At 42.9% G+C, this 21,882-nt stretch overlaps 1 long non-coding RNA gene across 1 annotated transcript in view; it reads left to right on the top strand.

Annotated features, from left to right (window-relative positions):
* Positions 1–21,882, top strand: part of LOC309608644 — a 144,763-nt gene that overhangs the window by 1,929 nt on the left and 120,952 nt on the right. The window contains exon 2 of the long non-coding RNA XR_014233029.1: positions 15,787–15,893. This is a non-coding gene — a long non-coding RNA (uncharacterized lncRNA). The remainder of the gene's footprint in view (positions 1–15,786; positions 15,894–21,882) is intronic.

Genomic DNA, 21,882 nt, shown 5'->3' with positions numbered 1-21,882 from the left:
CTGCTCTCTCTGTTAACTTGGTCTTAGTCTTACATCACTGCATGTGCATTCATTCATTCATTCAACAAATATTTATTGAAAACAGCATGCATCAGGCACTGTCCTAGATGTTGGGCATAGAACAGGGAACAAAACTGAGAGTCTTTGACCCCTTAGAGCTTACATTCTAGTTGACTTGGAGGGCAGAACATAAAAAAATAGGTACCATGTTAGATGATGATTAAAGGTAGAGAAAAGTACCTGGAAGAGATACCAGGATGGGGTGGAGGTGGTAAGGATTGTTATTTAAAACAGTGATCAGGAGAAGCTTCTCTGATGAGTTGTACACTGGAGGCCTGATGAGTTGTACATTTGGAGGCCATCTCAACCAGAAGTAGGTCAGTGTGGGAGCCCGGAGGTCATAGATCCTGGAATGGATGCTGATGGAAAAAGGTTCTCTATTGAATATCCTATCATGGTTCTTTCGTTTCTGAAACTTGGAGAGAGAGAAAGGAGGACCTGCTTGGTAGCCTGAGTTGGAGAGGGACTTGGTCATGGTGGGCTTTGTGAGTGATAATGCTTTGTCCCGTGATGAGTGGAGGATGGCATTTAAGATATGTGAAGATTGGGCACTCCCTGGGGCTGGGGCTGTTCTCTGGTCCACCTGACCCAAGTAAAACTGCCCAGTGCATGGCAGTAGCAGGTGGTGGCCCAACAAGTTGTGCTTCATTTGGACATTTTCTTCTTCAGACCATTTTTCTGTGCTTTGCCCTTTTCAGCTGGGTTTTAATCGGCTTCTTTGTGCTAGGCCTGATGGGTGATGCAGTGATGGGTTGTACATTAGTCAGGGCCCTTTTGGGAGTGACTTCTGGGAGTGATGGGACCTAATTAAAACTACCTTACGAGGCAACAGTTTTTTGGATATGATACCAAAAGCACAAACAACAAAAGGAAAAAATGGTAAGTGGGACTACATCAAGTGAAAAAGTCTCTGCACAGAAAAAGAAATAATCAACAAAATGAAAAGGCAGTCAATGGAATGGGTGAAAATATTTGCAAATCATATATCTGATAAGGGGTTAATATCCAAAATATATAAAGAGCCCATGCAACTCAATAGCAAAACCCCAAACAATCCAATTAAAAACTAGGCAGAGGAACTGCATAGACATTTTCCTAAAGAAGACATACAGATGGCCAAAGGGTACACGAAAAGGTGCTCAACATCAGTACTTATTATGGAAATGGAAATCAAAACCACAATGAGAAACCGTATTCTGTTAGAATGGCTATCATCGAAATGACAAGAAATAACAAGTGTTGGTGAGGATGTAGAGAAAAGGGAACCCTTGTGCACTGTTGGTGGGAATGTAAATTAGTACAGTCATGGTGGAAAACAGTATGAAGTTTCTTAAAACAATTAAAAATAGAACTACCATATATGATCCAGGAATCTCTCTTCTGGATGTTTATCCAAAGAAAGTGAAAAAGGATCTCGAAGAGATAGTTGTACTGCCATGCTTATTGCAACATTATTCATAATAGCCAAGACATAGAGACAACCTAAGTGTCCATCAATGGATGAGTGGATAAAGAAGTTGTGGTACATGTATACAATGGAATATTATTCAGCCATGAGAAAGAAGGAAATTCTGTCATTTGTGACAGCATGGATGGACCTTAAGGATATTATACTAAATGAAATGTCAGACAGAGAAAGACAAATACTGTATGATATCACTTATATGTGGAATCTGAAAAAGCCAAACTTACAGAAAAAGAGAGTAGAGTGGTGTTTACCAGAGGCTGTGGGGTATGGGAAAAGGGAAGGTATTGATCAAAGGGTATAAACTTTCAGTTGTAAGATGAATAAATTCTGGAGAACTAGTGTACAGAATGGTGACTATAGTTAATAATAATGTACTATGTACTTGAAATTTGCTAACAGAGTAGATTTCAAGTATACTCATTGCACATACATACAAATGATAACTATGGGAGGTGATGGATATATTAATTAGTTTGATCATTTCACAATATATACATGTACCAAGACATCATGTTGTACACCTTAAATTATAAAATTTTTTATTTGTCAAAAACAAAAGAGTCACAAACCTACAACTGTATATAGAGTTGTTCATAGTATTTCCATATTATTGTTTTGGTGTCTGCAGGGTCTGTAGTGATAGCTCCTGTTTCAGTCCTGATAATGGTAATCTCTGTTCTCTTTCTCTCTCTCTCTACCCCCTTGTGCTCTCTCTCTGTAAATTTATTGATTTTTGTCTCATTGATTTTCTCTGTTGTTTTCCTGTTTTCAATTTTGTTGGTTTCTGCCCTTAACTTTATTATTTCCTTCTTTCTGTTGCTTTGGGCTTAATTTTCTCTTCCTTTCTAGGATCATTAGGCAGAAGCTTCAATTATCAGTTTGAGATATTCCTCTTTTTTTTTTTTTTTTTTTTAGTTTTTAAAAAATTTATTTAAAAATGAAGTAACATTGATTTGTAACATTATATAAGTTTGATGTGTACAGCATTTATATTTCTACTTCTGTATACCCTACAACATGCTCACCACCAAAAATTTATTTTCCATTCATCACAATACAGTTGATCCACTTTATGCATTTCACCCTCCCCCCACCCCTTCCTCTTTGGTAACCACTACTCTGTTCCCTGTATCTATGTGTTTGTTTTTGTTTGGCTTGGTTTGCTCATTTATTTTGTTTTTGTTTGTTTATTAGTTTTTTATATTCCAGTATGAGTGAAATCATGGTATTTATCTTTCTCTGTCTGGCTTATTTCACTTAGTGTAATACCCTCAAGGTTCATGCGTGTGTTGTCCCAAATGGCAAGATTTCGTATTTTTTATGGCTGCGTATTATTCCATTGTGTATGTATATGCCACATCTTCTTTATCCATTCATCTGTTGATGGGCACTTTGGTTGTTTCCATATCTTGGCTATTGTAAATAATGCCATGATGAACATGGGGGTGCAGATATCTTTTTGGATTAGTGTTTTTGTATTCTTTGCATAAATACCCAGAAGTGGGATTGCTGGATCATATGGTAGTTCTATTCCTAATTTTTTAAGGAACCTCCATACTGTTCTCCATAGTGGCTGTACCAATTTATATCCCACCAACAGTGTAAGAGGGTTCCCTTTTCTCCACATCCTTGCCAGCACTTGTTATTTCTTGCCTTTTTGATAACAGCCATCCTAACAGGTGTGAGGTGATATCTCACTGTGGTTTTGACTTTCATTTCTCTGATGATTAGTGATGTTGAACATCTTTTAATGCACCTGTTGGCAGTCTGTATGTCTTCTTTGGAAAGATGCCTATTCAGCTCCTCTGCCCACTTTTAAACTGGGTTGTATGTTTTTTTTTTTTTGCTGTTGAGTTGTATGAGTTCTTTATATATTTGAGATATTAACCTCTTATTGGATATATCATTTGCAAATATCTTCTCCCATTTGGTTGGTTGTCTTTTCATTTTATTGATGGTTTCCTTTGCTGTACAGAAGCTTTTTAGTTTGATGTAATCTCAGTTGTTTATTTTTGCCTTTGTTTTCCTTGCCTGAGGAGACATATCTAGAAGATACTGCTGAGACCAATGTCAAAGGGCATACTGCCTATGTTTTCTTCTCAGAGATTTATGGTTTCAGGTCTTATATTCAAGTCTTTAACCCATTTTGAAATAATTTGTGTATGGTGTGAGATAGTGGTCTAGTTTCATTTTTTTGCACGTGGCCGTCCAGTTTTCACAGCACCATTTATTTATTTATTTATGTAAATTTATTTATTTATTTATTTTTGGCTGCGTTGGGTCTTTGTTGCTGCTCATGGACTTTCTCTAGTTGTGGTGAGTGGGGGCTACTCTTCGTTGTGGTGCGTGGGCTTCTCATCGTGGTGGCTTCTCTTGTTGCAGAGCATGGGCTCTAGGCATGCGGGCTTCAGTAGTTGTGGCACACAGGCTCATTAGTTGTGGCACACGGGCTTAGTTGCTCAGCGGCATGTGGGATCTTCCTGGACCAGGGATCGAACCCGTGTCCCCTGCATTGGCAGGTGGATTCTTAACCACTGCACCACCAGGGATGTCCCCCAGCACCATTTATTGAAGAGACTATCCTTTCTCCGTTGTATGTTCTTTGCTCCTTTGCTGTAAATTAATTGTCCATATATATGTGGGTTTATTTCTGGGCTCTCAGTTCTTTTCCATTGATCTATACATCTATTTGTCTGGCAATACCATGCAGTTTTAATTACTATGTCTTTGTAATATAGTCTGCAATCGGGAAGTGTGATACCTCCAGTTTTGTTCTTTTTTTCCTCAAGATTAATTTGGCTATTTGGGGTCTTTTGTGGTTCCATATAAACTATATATCTTTTGTTCTTTTTCTGTGAAAAATGTCCTTGGGATTTTGATAGGGATTGCATTGAATCTGTAGATTGCTTTAGATAATAAGGACATTTTGACATTAATTGTTCCATTCCATGAGCACAGAATATCTTTCCATTTATTTGTGTCTTCAGTTTCTTTCAACAATGTCTTATACAGTAAGTCTCCTACATACAAACCTTCAAGTTTCGAACTTTCAAAGATATGAATGTGTGTCACATGTCCAATCATGTAAGTTAGTTCACACGTCTGGCATACATTGTCATGTGCATGCATCCTCTACAAGTGGTTGCACTTTTGTGTACTTTACAGTACTGTGTAGAGTACAGTAGTACAGTATCTTTTATTTCAAGCCCAGCATGTATGGAAGCAAGCGTAAAAGCAGCAGCGATGTAGCTGGTACTGCTGTACTTTTCAAGGTTTGTTTTTTTATGTGTTATTTGTGTGAAAAGTATTATAAACCTATTACAGTGCAGTACTACATAGCCAATTGTGTTAGTTGGGTACCTAGGCTAACTTTGAACAAATTGGACTTACAAACATACTCTCAGAACGGAACTCGTTTGTACATAGGGGACTTACTGTAGTTTCCAATGTACAAGTCTTTCATCTCCTTGGTTAAATTTATTCCTAGGTATTTTATTCTTCTTTATGGCAATTGTAAATGAGATTATTTTCTTAATTTCTATTTCTGCTAGCTCATTGTTAGCATATAGAAATGCAACAGATTTTTGTATATTGATTTTGTATCCTGCAACTTCACTGTGTTCGTTTATTATTTCTAATAGTTTTTTGGTGGAATCTGTAGGGTTTTCTATATATAAAAATCATGTCATCTGCAAATAATGACAGTTTTACTTCTTCCTTTCCAATTTGGATGCATTTTATTTCTTTTTCTTGCCTAATTGCTCTTGCTAGGACTTCTAATACTATGTTGAAGAAGAGTGGTGAGAGTGGGCATCCTTGTCTTGTTACTGATTTTAGAGGGATAGCTTTCAATTTTCACTGTTGAGTATGATGTTAGCTGTGGGTTTGTCTTATATGGCTTTTATTATGTTGAGGTATGTCCCTTCTGTTCCTTTAGGTGTAAGGTTAGATTATTTACTTGAGATTTTTGTTTCTTGAGGTAGGCCTGTATTACTATAAACTTCCCTCTTAGTACCGCTTTTGCTGTATCCCATAGATTTTGGTATGTTGTATTTTCATTTTCATTTGTCTTCAGGTACTTTTTGATTTCTTCATTGACCCAATAGTTGTTCAGTAGCATGTTGTTCAGTCTCCACATATTTGTGATTTTTGCAGTTTTCTTCTAGTTTCATTCGATTGTGATTGGAGAATATGCTTGATACAATTTCAGCCTTCTTAAATTTCAGTCTTTAATTTCAATCTTCTTAACTTTACTGAAACTTGTTTTGTGTCCCAACATATGGTCTATTCTTGAGAAAGTTCCATTTGCACGCAGTTTCAAAGTTTCCATTTGAGAAGAATATGTATGTTGCATTTGGATGGAATATTCTGTACAAATCTATCAAATCCATCTGGTCTAATGTTTCATTTAAGGCCGCTGTTTCCTTTTTGATTTTCTGTCTGGATGATCTATCCACTGATGTAAGCAGGGTGTTAAAATCTCCTACTATTATTGTGTTGCTGTCAATTTCCCCTTCAGGTCTGTTAATAATTGTTTTATATATTTTGGTGCTCCTATGTTTGGTGTATAGGTATTAATCACTATTATGTGTTCTTGATGAATTGTCCCCTTTGTTATTATATACTGTCCATTTTTATCTCTTGTTACCTTTTTGGCTTGAAGTCTATTGTGTCTGATATGAGGATGGCCACACATGCTTTCTTTTGGCTTGAAGTATCGGCTTGACGTATTATTTTCCATCCCGTCACTTTTAGCCTATGTGTGTCTTTAGAGCTGAGGTATGTTTCCTGGAGGCGGCTTATAGTTGGGTCTTGTTTTTTAATCCCTCCAGTCACTCTGTGTCTTTTTAAAATTTTATTTATTTATTTATTTATTTTGGCTGCGTTGGGGTCTTCACTGCCGCGCGTGGGCTTTCTCTAGTTGTGGCAAGCAGGGGCTACTCTTCACTGTGGTGCATGGGCTTCTCATTGTGGTGGCTTCTCTTGTTGCGGAGCATGGGCTCTAGGCTCGTGGGCTTCAGTAGTTGTGGCACATGGGCTCAGTAGTTGCAGCATGCAGGACCTAGAGCATGCGGGCTTCAGTAGTTGTGGCGCATGAGCTCAGTAGTTGTTGCGCGAGGGCTTACTAGTTGTGGTTCGCGGGCTCTAGAGCGCAGGCTCAGTAGTTGTGGTGCATGGGCTTAGTTGCTCCGTGGCATGTGGGATCTTCCTGGACCAGGGATCGAACCCATGTCCCCAGCATTGGCAAATGGATTCTTAACCACTGGGCCACCAGGGAAGTCCCACTCTGTGTCTTTTGACTGATGAATTCAATCCATTTACATTTAAGGTGATTATGGATATATTAGGATTTGGTACTGCATTTTTAAAAATTAATTAATTAATTTTATTTTTATTTTTGGCTGCGTTGGGTCTTTGTTGTGGTGTGCAGGCTTCTCATTGCAGTGGCTTCTTTTGTTGTGGAGCACGGGCTCTAGGAGCACAGGCTTCAGTAGTTGTGGCTCGCGGGCTCTAGAGCACAGGCTCAGTAGTTGTGGTGCATGGGTTTAGTTGCTCCGTGGCATGTGAGATCTTCCCGGACCAGAGATTGAACCTGTGTCCCCTGCATTGGCAGGCGGATTCTTAACCACTGCGCCACCAGGGAAGTCCCGATACTGCCATTTTATTTTTTGTTTTCTGATTGCTCTATATCTCTATTGTTTCTTTTCCTTGTATTTCTGGCTGCCATTTTGGTTTGGTGGTTTTCTATATTTTTCTGAATTTCCTTTTTAAAAAATATTGTGTTTCTATGCTCCATGTTTATGTTTTGTGGTTACCTGGAGGCTTGTATAAAATGCCTCAAAGATAAAGTTGTCCTTTTTCTGTTGCTTGCATCTTGTCTTCATTTAGTTTTATGTATTCTGTCCTTTACCTCTTACCCTTTTATGTTTCTTTTGTCTTAAATTATGCCTTTTTATGTTGTGAGTTTGTTACCAAACTGAGATAGCTGTAGTTATTTTTCTGCCTTCTTTTTTCTCCCTTTAACCTTTATACTATAATAGAGCATGTAAAAACCTATAAATTCTGATAGAGAGTTGCAGTTTTCTGGTTCTGTCTGCTTATCACCTTGTTCAAAGTTTTGTGTATTTTGACTGCTTTTTTTCTGGTAGAAAGCTCCTTTCAACATCTCTTATAAGGCAGGTCTAGTGTTGATGAACTCCCTCAGCTTTTGTTTGTCTGAGAAGGTCTTTATTTCTTATTCATATATGAATGATTACTTTGTTGTATAGAATTTTAAAAAAGATTTTGGCCACACTGCACAGCTTGTGGGATCTCAGTTCTCTGACCAGGGATTGAACCTAGGCCACGGCAGTGAAAGTGCTGAATCCTAACCACTAGACCACCAGGCAACTCCCCTAGAATATTCTTGGGTGACAATTTTTAATCTTTCAGTATTTTGAGAATGTCATTTTACTCCCTCTTGGCCTGTAGGGTTTCTGTTAAGAAATCTGCTGATAGCTTAATTGGAGTTCCTTTGTAGATTACCATCCTTTTTCCCCTAGCTGGAAATTCTTTAAAATTCTTTCTTTGTCATTGACTCTTGGCAATTTTAATATTATGTGTCTTGGAGAAGGTCTTTTTGCATTAAGGTAATTAGGTGTTCTCTTAGCTTCATGGACTTATATATCCAGTTCCTTCCCCAGGTTTGGGAAGTTCTCAGCTATTATTTCTTTAAATAATCTGTCTGCTCCCTTTTCCTTCTCTTCTCCTTCTGGGATACTCATTACTCTAATGCTGCCCTTCCTAAAAGAGTTGAATAGCTCTTGTAGGATTTCCTCATTTTAAAAATGTCTTGTTTACCTTTTCTCTTGTATCATTTTTAGATTTGTCTTTGAGCTCACTAATTATTTTTTCCATATAGTCTGCTGTATTTCCAATGCTTTTTAATGCATTCTTTATCTCGTTTATTGTGTCCATCAGCTCCAGAATTTGTTTGGTTCTTTTTTAGAATTTCAATCTCTTTGGTAAAATATCCTTTCTGTTCATTAATTTTATTCGTGAGCTCATTAAACTGCCTTCCTGTGTTTTCTTGCATCTTGTTGAGTTTCTACATGACAGCTGTTTTGAATTCTCTATCCATTAGATTGCAATATTTTGTGACTTTAAGTTTGGCTTTTGGAGAATTGTCGTTTTCTTTTTGTGTAGTGTTACTGTGGCTCTTCATGTTGTTTGATGATTATTCCTCTGCTGATATTAAAAGACAGGTTAGGTGTTTGACTCCTTTCTTTTGTTTTCTGGTAGGTGGCACTGTCATACACATTTTTGGTTTCTCTTGCCTGAGCTGCCCCTGGTAAAATTTGAGCGTGGCACTTTCCAGCCTCCACTGGCTCTGTAAGAGGTGTGGCTCTGTGCCTTTGTTGTTGCTTCGTGTGCCACCTGGGTGTTTGCTGCCTTGCTTCTGCCAGAGCCTCTGTCATCGCCGGGATGGTGGGCTCTTCCCTTGCATCTGGGACCCCCTGAGTCACAGGCTCTGCTGCTGTGGAGGGAGGGGTCAATGCAGCGGGAGAAGCCAGGGTCATGCAGGTGCCTCTACCTTGTCCATTGTTGTTGGGTTCATGAATTCTGCCACTGTGAATGGAGGGAGGTGGGGGCTGGGATCATGGGTGCCTCAGCAGCTGGAGGGATGGGGTCCCAGGCCTCACTGCTGCTGCTGCCCAGTTAGCAGTGGCTGTGGGCACTGGTGTGGTTGGGTGACTGGAGTCATGTGTGCTGCCTTCCTTGCTGTCACTGGGTTCTCTGAAGCTGTGGGCTCTGCTGCCTGGTCAGAGCGCTAGGATTGCAGGAACCATGGCTGCTGTTCCCTCCTCTGTGTGTTACAGCCCACCCACCTTTAGATGTGCAAATGTGTGAAATTCTTCGGTGACCTGTTATGTTGGGCAGAGGCACCTTTGTTGAGTTGTGGATTTTTTTTTACTGGCTGTAGATTGACGGGGAGAGACAAGGGTAGATTTTTCACTCTGCTGTGTTTCTGATGTCACCCACATTCCTCTTTTCTAATCTGTGCATTTAATGCTATACATTTCCCTCTTGTCCCTGCTTTAGCTGTGTCCCATGATTTTCATATGTTTTATATTCATTCAGTGTTATTTGTCTATTTCTTTGAAACTTCCTCTTTAACTTAAGGATTATTAAAAGTGTGTTGCTTAGTTTTCAAGCATGTGGAGATTTTCCTGTATCTTTGTTTCTAGTTTGATTCGACTGTGGTCCGTGGATGCACTCTATATTATTTTATTACCTTGATTGTGGCGATTGTCTCATTGGTGTTTATATATGTCAAAACTTCATCTAATATCATACTTTAAATATGTGCAGTTTAATACATGTCAATTATATTTCAATAAAGATGTCAAAAATATCAGAAAGTAAGAGACTTAGATAAAATTTCTAGAGATGAAAGCTACAACATTTGAGATGGAAAATATACTAAATGGGATTTATGGTCAATTAGGCACTGAAGAAGAAAAGTTTAATGAACTTTAAGATATAGCTAGAGACACTATACAAAATGAAACAGAGAGAAAATACCCCCCCCCCCCACGCCAAAATGAAGAGTATCAGTGAGCTGTAGGAAAAGATTAAGTTTAATGTAAAGTGTAATTTGAGTCCCTGAAAGAAGAGAGAGAGGAGAGAGAGTGGATACAAAAAAACTATTTGAAGAAATATTGGTATAAAATTTTCCAAATTTTCCAAAATCACAAACATAAAGAAAATGACACCAAGGCACATCATTATCTAATTGCTTAAAAGCAGTGATAGAGAGAAAATCTTAAAGGCATAAATAGAAAAAGAAGACATTTTGTGCAGAAAAGACTTAACATTGCAGGCCTAAGACTACTTTCCTTAGAAAATTTGGCCCTTGGCTGGTGTCTATGAAGTTGGATTTTTGGGGGGGGGCGGTTTCCACCCTTTCCTAACTGGTAGGAGTGGTGCACTGTGCCTGCCGTTTGTGCAAACAATGTGATTTATGATGAACACCTGCTTTCTCTGTGGAAGTCTGGAATTTTAGTACATGCTAGGCAGAGTTGGCATGACCAACCCCCCAATATAAGCTTTGAGTATCCAATGGGCTTCTCTGGGCAGGAATATCACACATGTTCCTTCATTTTTACTGCAGAGGAAGAGTGCACTGTGTGACGACTTATGGGAGAGAGAGCATAAGGAAGTCTGTACATGGGTTCCTCCAGGCTGTTCCTTTGTCTTTTCCCCTTATGTATACTCACTGTGTACCCCTACTGTGTATCCTTACTATATTGTATCCTTACGGTGTATCCTTATACGTTGCTATAATTAATCTTAGCCATGAGTACAGCTATATGGTGAATCCTATGAGTCCTTCTAACAGATTTCTGAATATGTGGGTGATCTTTGGCACCCCACACATATTACACAAAAAAGAGCACAGATAAGGATGACATCAGACTTCTTGTTCGAAACAGTGTAAACCAGAAGACAGTGGAGCACCATCTGTAATGTCCTGAAAAAGAAGTCAACCTAGAATTCTATACCCAGCAAAAGTATCTTTCAAATGAAGCTATAACTGATATAAAAATGTAAAAAAGAAATAATTTCAGAAGCTAAAAATTTCATTACCAGCAGACCTTCACAAGAATGTGAAAGGAATTCCTTTAGATGGAAGGAATATGATCCCAGATGAAATCTGGATTTGCATAAAGGAATAAACAGCACTGGGAGTGGTAACTATGTGTGTAAATGTGAAAGCTTTTTTCCTTTGAAATCTCTTTAAGTGAAAATTGGCTTTTCAAAGCAAAAATATTCACAACGAATTGTGGGTTTTTAAAAACATATGTAAAATAAGATGAATGACAACAACATCACAAAGGTCAAGAGTGGTAAAAAAAGAAGTAAATTGTTGAAAGATCCTTGTAATATATATGAAGTGGTAAATATCACTTGAAGACAGACTGAGATAAGTTAAAGATGTATAGTGTAAATCTTGAAGCAATCACAGAAACACTCAAAAGAGTTACAGCTCGTAAGCCAAAGAAAGAGATAGAAGGAAATCATAAAAATACTTAATTAGTCCAAAAGAAGGCAGAAAAAGAGAGAAAAGAGAACAAAGTAAAGATGGGAGAAACAGAAAACAAGTAGCAAGATGGTAGCTTGAAACCAACCATATCAATAATTGTATTAAATGGAAATGACCTAAACAATACAAAAATAAAAGAAATTGACAGGTTGGGGAAAAAAACCTCCCAACTATATGCTGCTTATATAAGAAACCCACCTTAAATACAAAGCACAAATAAATTAAAAGTAAAATATGGAAAAAAATATGGTGCTATAGACGGAAAGTGTCCCCCCCCCCCCCAAATTCATATGTTGAAACCTAATCCCCAATGTGATGGTGTTTGCAGGTAGGACCTTTGTGAGTTAATAGGTTCATGAGGATGTAGCCTTCACAAATGGGATTAGTGCCCTTGTAAAAAGAGATGTAGGAGAGCTTTCTTCCTCTCTCTTGTCCTACTCTCTGCCACGTGAGGATGCAATGAGGAAAAGACCATCTGCAGACCAGAAAGTGGGTTCTCACCAGACACTGGATCTGCCAGCAGCTTGATCTTGGACTTCCAGCCTCCACAACTATGAGAAACAAATGTTTGTTGTTCAGCCACCCAGTCTGTGGTATTTTGTTACAGCAGCCTAAGACATTCTAAAGAAAGACAAGGACTTCTCTGGTGGCGCAGTGGTTAAGAATCTGGCTGCCGATGCAGGGGACATGGGTTCGAGCCCTGGTCCAGGAAGATTCCACATGCCGCAGAGCAACTAAGCCCGTGCGCCACAACTGCCGAGCCTGTGCTCTAGAGCCCGCGAGCCACAACTACTGAGCCTGCATGCCACAACTACTGAAGCCCGCGTGCCTAAAGCCTGTGCTCCGCAACAAGAGAAACCCGCGCACCACAACAAAGAGTAGCCCCTGCTTTCCACAACTAGAGAAAAGCCCATGCGCAGCAATGAAGACCCAGTGCAGCCAAAATAAATAAATAAATAAATAAAATAAATTGTATCCATTAAAAAAATTATTGTAAACAGTAGCACAGCAATCTTGTTTAAGTGCCCTGTGCAATTGTGTGAGAGTTTCCTTGAGATATCTCCTAGGAGTGGAAATGCTGTATCCTAGTTCATATAATTACCTTTACTGGATATTGCCAGGTTGCTTTCCAAAGTGGTTGAATGGACTTCTGTATTTTTCCTACCCTTGGCTTCCTGGATTCTGTTATGTCTCTGATTTGGGGGCTTCCATCTCTCTCCCTCCTCTCTATGCCTTCTGCCTATGAGATGATTAATTAAGGTTGATCCTTGATGATGGAAACAACGCTACCTCTTTCACCCAGACCTCCTGAAATGCATTAATAACCTTTTGAATTTTACTCTTTCAAAATGTTCTCAAAGCCGCGATCTCCTGGTCAAGTCCAGTGTAAGAGAAATCAACCTGGTGTACATATCTGGTAATTTTCTGTACTACCCAACAAACTGAAGGACACATTCACAGATACCAAGTCATTTGCTTGGTCATTCAAGATATACATTTTCTTCTCATAAGTACTCCTTTTGGTACCTGGCTGGTCTTATCCTATTGGTTTTTCAGATGTGAAGAGTGACATATCCCAGATCACACAGTAATTTGATGGCATTACTGAGATGAAAACTCACTTTTTCTTGACCCCCCCCAGACAAGTCACTCCCCACCCTGTCCTTGTGTCTGAAGGCTGGTAATTCTGGTTCAATGTCCAGGGATTCAGGAAGTGTATCCCTGAAGTTCTCCACTTCATGGACCCAGCAGAGTTGCTCAAATGGCAACTGCTCTGAGCCCTCAATTTATTTAGAGGGGGCCCAGTTTTCCCTTGGGTCTCCTAAATGCCCAGAGGTCTTTTCACATACCCATGATTTGGCTTTCATCTGCCCCTCCTGGTCCCCAACAGCCCTCCCTGACCTCCAGCAGGACTGCCCACTCCCTGTGACCCCACCTTTGCCTTCCTCCTTCTCTCTGTGTTATGCTCAGTCAGGGGAGTCACATGGGTCCCCAAAGGTCCCAGCAGCTCTCCAGTGATGAGCTCCCAGAGGATGATGGCAGCCATGTCTTGTCCCCATGGCACATCCACAGCGCCAGATGGCTGGACCATGACCTCTCCCTGAGGACAGAATCTCAGTGCTGAGTCCAGGTCACTGGTGCATCATTGTGCCCCTCAATTCCCAGCTCCCCATCCCAGGGCAGACTTCCTTCCTGCATCTTCCTTTCCAGCAATCAAGCTCCAGTTGGGGCTACTGTGGCCCATAAGAAATATTTTAGTGACTTTAAACTATAGAGGGAAGGGATCAGAGTCCTCTTCCCTCTTCTTCCTGCAGGCTCTTCTTGTATGTAAAACTGTGGCTATGCAAATGAGAGGGATGACTTCCCATTACTTTCCAGTCCTTGCTAAATCCTAGGCCCTTGCTATATCCTAGGCCCTTGCTGAGGACTGTCTTCTTGTGACATTAAAAATATACTTTATTCCCACTCGCCCCCAAACCTACTCTTCTCTCAATCTTTCTTACTGGCCAAATCTGGGGCCATTCGAGCATGAAAATAAACAATGGTAGTAACAAATTACAACCCCTGAATAAAGGAAGAATCATTGAGTCCACTGATAAATGTAAGTAAATAAAAAATGGGCTAGAAGAGAAAGTGCTTCCTTATGAAGAAAAGCCAATAAACAGAGAAAAAAAATGATGGCATTAGACAATCACCATTTGGCAACTATCATAGTTATAATTGACTCAGATGGCAGTGGGCAAAGGATGCTGATATAGTGGGTAAAGTTGGGGAGTAATGGAATATTACATAGTCTTAAATTAGCTCTCCACAAGGTACTTATTAATTGCAAAGGAAAAACCGGCAACATTACTGGAGCAACCTGGCAGATGCCACTTTAGCCAGGCATCAAAGTTAACATCACCAGCAGGGGAAAAATTGACATCATGTGCTTCCCGATACGAGGCACTGGGAAGAAAACATCACTCTCGTGTTATTTTTACAAAAGATGCATAACCCAAATGTAATTAGGAGGAAACATCAGACAACCCAAAATGAAAGATGTTCTACAATATTACTAGGCTGTCCTCTTTAAAATGTCAATATCCGTACCTCTCTCTCAGTTTTGTTCTAAGCCTAAAACAGCTCTAAAAAAAAAGTCTTTTTTTAAAAAAATTTCTGTATTTTATTTATTTATTTTTGGTTGTGTTGGGTCTTCGTTGCTGTGCACGGGCTTTCTCTAGTTGCGGTGAGCAGGGGCTACTCTTTGTTGCGGTACGCAGTTTTCTTATTGCCGTGGCTTCTCTTGTTGCAGAGCACGGGCTCTAGGTGCACAGGCTTCAGTAGTTGCAGCATGCAGGCTCAGTAGTTGTGGCTCGCGGGCTCTAGAGCACAGGCTCAGTAGTTGTGGCACACGGGCTTAGTTGCTCCGTGGCATGTGGCATCTTCCCAGACCAGGGCTCAAACCCGTGTCCCTTGCATTGGCGGGCGGATTCTTAACCACTGCACCAACAGGGATGTCCCCCCTCAAAAAAGTCTTAAAAAAAGTCAGTGTGGGGACTTCCCTGGTGGCGCAGTAGTTAAGAATCCACCTGCCAATGCAGGGGACACGGGTTTGATCCCTGGTTTGGGAAGATCCCACATGCCGCAGAGCAACTAAGCCTGTGTGCCCTGGAGCCCAGGTGTTGCAACTACTGAGCCCGCTTGCTGCAACTACCGAAGCCTGTGCACCGCAACTACTGAAGCCCACGCGTCTAGAGGCCGTGCTCCGCAGCAAGAGAAGCCACCGCAATGAGAAGCCCGCGCACCACAACGAAGAGTAGCCCCCACTCGCTGCAACTAGAGAAAGCCAGCGCGCAGCAACGAGGACCCAGCGCAGCCAAAAGAAAATACTCCCCCCCCGCAAAAAAAGTCAGTGTGGTGAAGCGTGCACACACATGCATGCACAAGGGCACAAGATTGAGGAACTGGCCCAAATTCACGAGGACTAAAAAGATAAAACAATTGAATGTCATGCATGATCCTGGATTTTCTTTTGTATAGATGACATGATTGGGACAGTTGGTGAAATCAAAATAAGGTTCTTGGAGTAGATAATAGTATTGAGTTTATGTTATTTGCCTGATTTTGATAATTGAACTGTGATTCTATAAGAGCCTGTCCTTGTTTTTTTTGGAAATACGCACTGAAGATTTAGGAGCAAAGGAGCCTCACGTCTGCCATTTACTCCAGATGCTTCAGAAGACAATGCACATACACTCACATCTATCGAGAGAGGATACAGCACACGTGGTACAGGTGCGTGCATGGGGAATTTGGGTGGAGGGAACATGAGAATTCTTTGCGCTATTCTTGCAGCTTTTTTTCTAAATCTGAAATTATGTCAAAATATACTTAGAATGAAAAGACAGTGCTTACTTAGGTTCAACCATCTCACACCCTGTCCAATCACTCTTTCACACAGTGGCTTTTTCTGAAGCCTGTGATTGCCCGTGAGACGTGGAAATGCTGGGGGTGCTCCGGAGATGAATAAACTCCCACCTGACTCTCCTGGGGGCTGCAGAGTGGTGCGTGAGGTAGACACACACCCCCTTTCCATCCTGCACAGTGTAACTGGGGCCCTGCATGGTCCTTCTTGGGGGCATAGTAAAGGTGATTTCTTCAGAAGAGTTGATTCAGAAGCAGAAACATAGGTCAATGTCAATACATTTTCCTTAAAAAATAACGTACACATCAAACTGCCCTTTGTATAAAGCACTTACATGTGAGTCATCTTATTTAATCCTTAGAACCACCCTCCGAAGTAGACAGTTAATTTAATCGTATACAGATACATCTTATTTATGGGAAAGGAAACTGAAGTTCAGAAGGGTAAAGTTACTTGCCTCAAATCCAACTACAGGTAACTGTACATGCTGATCTCTGAACCTCTAATAATAATGACACAACTCTGGGGTTGGAAGGTGGGGCTGATGAGAAACTTCGGGGAAGCCGATGGCCAAATTGGCCTGCCTGGCTTTCTGCTGTGCGGGCAGCTGTGTCCGAGCTTTGGGGCCCTCTGAGGCTTTCCTCCGCGTTTCCACTAGAGGGCACTGCTGGCCCAGTTTAGAAGTACTTAACTTTCCCTACAACTTATATGTGGTCAGAGCAGGAATTGCTATAAAAACCAAAAAAGCTTAAGCGTCAGGGTCTCTCACTTGCACAGACCCCTTCTACTTTTGTACCCAATTTTTCATTTATAATTTTGAATTATTTTTCCACAAGAGGCGTCTCCGAATAAGCTTCAGACCCCCCAAATCTGTATTGACCCCAGCTCACGCAAATACTTTGAGAACTAAGGGCTGGGAGCTTTGAGACACTGACACTCGTGAGCAGCACAGAGAGTAACTTTCCACGGGACGTGGCTGTCCCCTCTTTCGGACTGTGGACCCCCAGAGAGCCGGACTCTGCCCTTTTTGACCTTGATTCCTGGTCTGTAGCACACAGTAAGCTGTCTACACATGTCTGTTGAGTGAATAAATGAGGCGCAAACATCAGCCAGTGTCACTGCTTTTATCTTTTCCTCTTTCTCCTCTTTTGTCTCACTTGCTCAATTTCCAAGGTGGGGGGAGGTGGTCTAGAATTCATCTGAGGCCCCTCCTGGCCAGAGATTTTTTCTAGATTCTCTCCCTATCCTCTCTCCTTTTTTCTCCTCTGCTGCCTCTCATCTGACTTTTTTATTTTTTTATTTTATTTATTTATTTATTTATGGCTGTGTTGGGTCTTCGTTTCTGTGTGAGGGCTTTCTCTAGTTGCGGCAAGTGGGGCCCGCTCTTCATCGCGGTGCGTGGGCCTCTCATTATCGCGGCCTCTCTTGTTGCGGAGCACAGGCTCCAGACGTGCAGGCTCAGTAGTTGTGGCTCACGGGCCCAGTTGCTCCGCGGCATGTGGGATCTTCCCAGACCAGGGCTCGAACCCGTGTCCCCTGCATTGGCAGGCAGATTCTCAACCACTGCGCCACCAGGGAAGCCCCTCATCTGACTTTTAATTTCTCTGTTTCTGCCCCCTCCCACCCCTGCCCCCAGCCCGTGCCTTAACATGGCCAGAGCCCCCTTGGTTCTGCTAACACCCTTGGGGGAGGTCTGGAGTCCTCAGCAGGGTGTGGTTTTCTGGGTTTCCGTGTCTGAGGAACCAAGGATGACACTGGGTGGGTAGCATGGGCAGGGGGATGGGGAGAAGGTCAGCCACGCTTTTCTCAGCACCCACTCAAGCACCAGGAAAGGCTTTGCTCCCTTCCTGCCTGGTCCCCCTCTGCTGCCCCCATTAGCTTCACTTTTCCTCCCGCTCTGCCATCCCGGTTTCCAGAGCCACATCAGCCAAGGAAGAGCCAAGGGCTTACATAACAGCCCTCTGGTCACTTCTTGGACACCATTTCTGATTTTCCTTCCATTGCTCTGATGGTTCTTTTGCAGTCTCCTTCCTGAGCTTGCCCCTTCAGTTTTGGGGTTTTGCAGGGTTGCACGCTCCTTTTTCTGCCTTCCTCGCTCTGCATATTCTCCCTTGGTAAGCTCCTCCACTCCCCAGGTGTCTATCGTGGATACCCCGATGACTCACAAACTCTGCAGCCGAGCACGTCCTCTGAACTCCAGACCCATCTCTGCCATGATATTTCCACTGGCACTTCCATCTCAGGCGTCCAAGGTTTTTATCAGCTTTATTGAGGTATAATTTGTATACAGTGAGATTGACCATTTCAAGCGGCCATCTGTCAGTTTTGACAAAGGCACGCAAGAGCATAAGCTCTACCATGCTCACGATATAGAACACTTCTGTCACCCCCCCAGTTTCCTCATGGCCCCCTTGCCTCCCGCATCTCTGGCCCCTGGCGACTACTGATCTGTTTCCTGTCCCTGTATTTTGCCTTTTCTGGAATTTCACAGAAACGGCGTCCCACAGAATGTGGTCTTTAGTGCCTGGCTCCTTTCACGTATGGTAATGTCTTTGAGATTCACCCATGTTCTGTCTTGCAGCAGTAGTTTGTTCCTTTTTATGACTGAGTAGTATTCTGTTGTATGGATTTACCATGATTTGTTTAATTCACCTACCAGTCAATGACCGAGGCATCTAAAATTAACCTAAAAGTCAGGCAGAGCTGCCTGGGTTTGAATTTGGACTCCGCTACATATCAGCTGTACGATTCTCAGCAAACTGTGGCTTTTATGAGCTTCACGTTTCTCAGCTGTACAATAAGGACAGTAATGCCTTCCTCGTAAGGTTGCTGAGCGGATTAACCTAGCTCACCCATGCCAAGCACGGGGCTGTGCGTCTGGTACTCAATAGCATCGCCATATGGATGTATTGGACCTTCTTGACCACGTGGGGGCGCAATACATGCTACCGTCTCCCTCTCATACTGCTGCAGGCGGATCCCACAGCTCTCTGGTTATTTGCAGCTGAGAACTTCACTTCCACATTCCAGTTCGTGCCCTCTTCCCTCCCTCCAGCGCACACTTGACCCGGGGCACCAGGGACCTGCAAGGACCTGCACGGGCCGGGGGGTGGGAAGGCTGAGAGCCAAGGGGCCCCCGTGTGGGTTTCTCTGAGGGCCCTGTGGAGACCTCTCCACGGTCCTGCCCTCTGGCCATCCTCACCACCCGCCCCCGCGCCGTTGCTGACGGTGGAGCTCACAGCTTCTTCCTCCATCCTCTCTCTCCAGTTCTTTTCTTCCCCGTTGAGTTAGACTTAGAGGGAAAGTTGGAAAGCCTGCGACATTAACACAGACTCAGCCTCCTTCCTTTCAGGCCACCTGGAGCAGGTGCTGGGGTGCTCCCCCCCGAAGTGCTCACTCGCTCACTTCTGGGGCAGCCCCTGCATCTCTTTGCCCCAGAGCTTTCTACGGGGGCCTTGGCAGGAGTGGCAGACAGAAGTGCAGGGAATCAACAGCCCAGCAGCAGCCCCCAGCTGATGGCTAATGAGTGTTGGTGAATTAACCCCCATTGTTCCCTTGTCCCTTGATGGGGGATAGATCTGGGGCTCCTGCTCATCCCTGACCCCAGAGCTCCCCAGCGGGATTCATCTCCGTTGTTCAAGGGGTCCCTTGCTCAATAACCAAACCCTTTTCACTGCCCTCATTTCCCCAGCTCCTTCTCACTCCCCTCCTGGTGTTTCCTGGGATCATCTCTCAAGTGAACCACTTGTCCTTCAACCCTTGTGTCAAGGTCTCCTTCTGGGGGAACCCAAATGGAGACTGAGCCCTAATCTTTGTAAGTGGTTTTCTTGAGGTTGGCTGGGGGAGAGGAGGGGTATGTGGCAGGAAAGGAAAAGTTGCAGCCCTCTCCCCCTAGTTCAAGGCTCCCTTCTCTAATGCATCCCCTTAAATTTAGATATTAGCTCTTCTGCTAATAGAGGCTGGAGGGGCTCTAGGAGGGGGGACAACTGGGGGGCAGAGGTGCTTCTGTCTTCTCTTAGCCCCTCCTCCGTGGCTGTGTCACAGCTCTGTTCAGATGTGAGAGTATTTGGTGCCCATTGTCCTAAGTTTTGGGGTTTATGTACAACTTTGGGACAATAGGAGAAAAAACTCATTCATTAGCACAACACACAGTACTTAGGTATTAGTTTGCTCGGGCTGCCACACAAAATACCATAGACTGGCTTGCTTAAGGAACAGATATTTATTTCGCGGTATTCTGGAGGCTGGAAGTCCAAGGTCAAGGTGCTGGCCGATTGGGTTCCTGGTGAGAACCCTCTCTCTGGCTGGCAGCCTTCTTGTTGTGTCCTCATGTGGTAGGGGGACAGCTCTGGTGTCCCTTCCTCTTCTCATAAGCTCACTAGTCCCATCACGAGGGCGCTACCCTCATGACCTCATGTAAACTTAATTACCTCCCAAAGGCCCCAGCTCCAAATGCCATCACATTAGGGTTCAACATATGAATTTTAGGGGGACACAATTCAGTTCTTAGCAACTTGTTAAAATGATGAGGATTTACCTCTGTCCACTAAAATCTGCTTCTACTCCTCTGTTCCTTATCTAGGGCAAGACACTCACTCTTTTCATCCTTGATTCCCTCCTCCCCTCATGTCCAATCAGGTGTCAAGTCTTATCAATTATATCTCCGAAGCATCACCCACATTCCCCCTTCTGTCCCTCTACAGCTTCTCTAGGTCAAGCCCTCATCATTCAGATCGGCTAGGACTGAGTACCAAGAAACTCTGCTGTAGTGGCTTAAAAAGGTAAAGAGTGTATTGATCACATGCAAAAAGAAGTTTGGGGCAGGCAGTTCAGGATTGGAACGGAAGCCCAAGGATGTCGTCAGAGACCCTGGCTCCTCCTACTTCTTCTCTTCCACCATCCTCAGCGTTGGCATTGCTTCTCACGGTCACAAGATAGCTGCTGCTTCTCTGACCATCACTTCCACATTCTAGGCCATCACTCCTTTTAATTGAGAGCCTTCGTCTTTTTATTTGGGAAGGGGACCCTTCTCTAGAGTCTTCCATCTATGTCTCAAGAACCATGTCACATGACTCCCACGGGTCTCAGGGGAATCTGGGGAGGTGAGTATTTCACTTTCCAGGCTCTATAGGAGAGGGAGGCGGGGGAAAGGGGAATGCAAGTGGCTTTAGGTAGCCAATCCTGGCATTTGCTACATCGTCCCTCATCTCATCAGCCTCCTAACTGACCTTTCTGTCTCTATTCTCACCAGTGTTCCCATTGACAAAGTGTCTGTCTTAGGGTCATAAGAAACCATTATATGCAGCAAATCAATTACAGTACAGATGGTAATAATAATACCCATGGCAAATGTCTATTATATGTGTACTGGTGTGTCGAACATTCAGGACTTGTGAGGTGTAATTCTAAAAGTCACTTTATTATTGTCTCTCCCTGTCCCTCTAACCCTGGCTTTAGAAGAGTTGTCCCTTCCCTGGTCCTGGAGGAAAATTCTGGTGTCCTCATGGCTCCGCAGGTCAGCTGAGGCAAGAGAAACCCCTGTGGTCACTTTAAGATACAAAACAGAACCTTTGTTCGGAAATTGGAATGTACAGTCCAATCTATTAGTCAGCACTTCAGTGTGTTTCCAAGGTAAGATGCCTCCCTCCCCCATCCAGCTGGGCCGACTGCAGATAGGGCTCTGGCCTTGGGAAGGGGATGGTCCTTCTCTTTTTCCCACTGAGAGCTGCTATTTCTGGCTCCTCTGGGGTTGTGGAGCACTGGGTAGGAGGATGTGGAGGGTAGGAGGAAAAGGGGTCAGGAAAGTTCTTATTTGCCTGGTAGTGTCATCACATGCCTTCCAGATCTTTGGAGTGGTCA

This window comes from Balaenoptera borealis, assembly GCF_965194805.1.
Source record: "Balaenoptera borealis genome assembly, chromosome: 13".
Lineage (NCBI taxonomy): Eukaryota > Metazoa > Chordata > Mammalia > Artiodactyla > Balaenopteridae > Balaenoptera > Balaenoptera borealis.
This window is presented reverse-complemented; position numbering and strand designations above follow the sequence as displayed.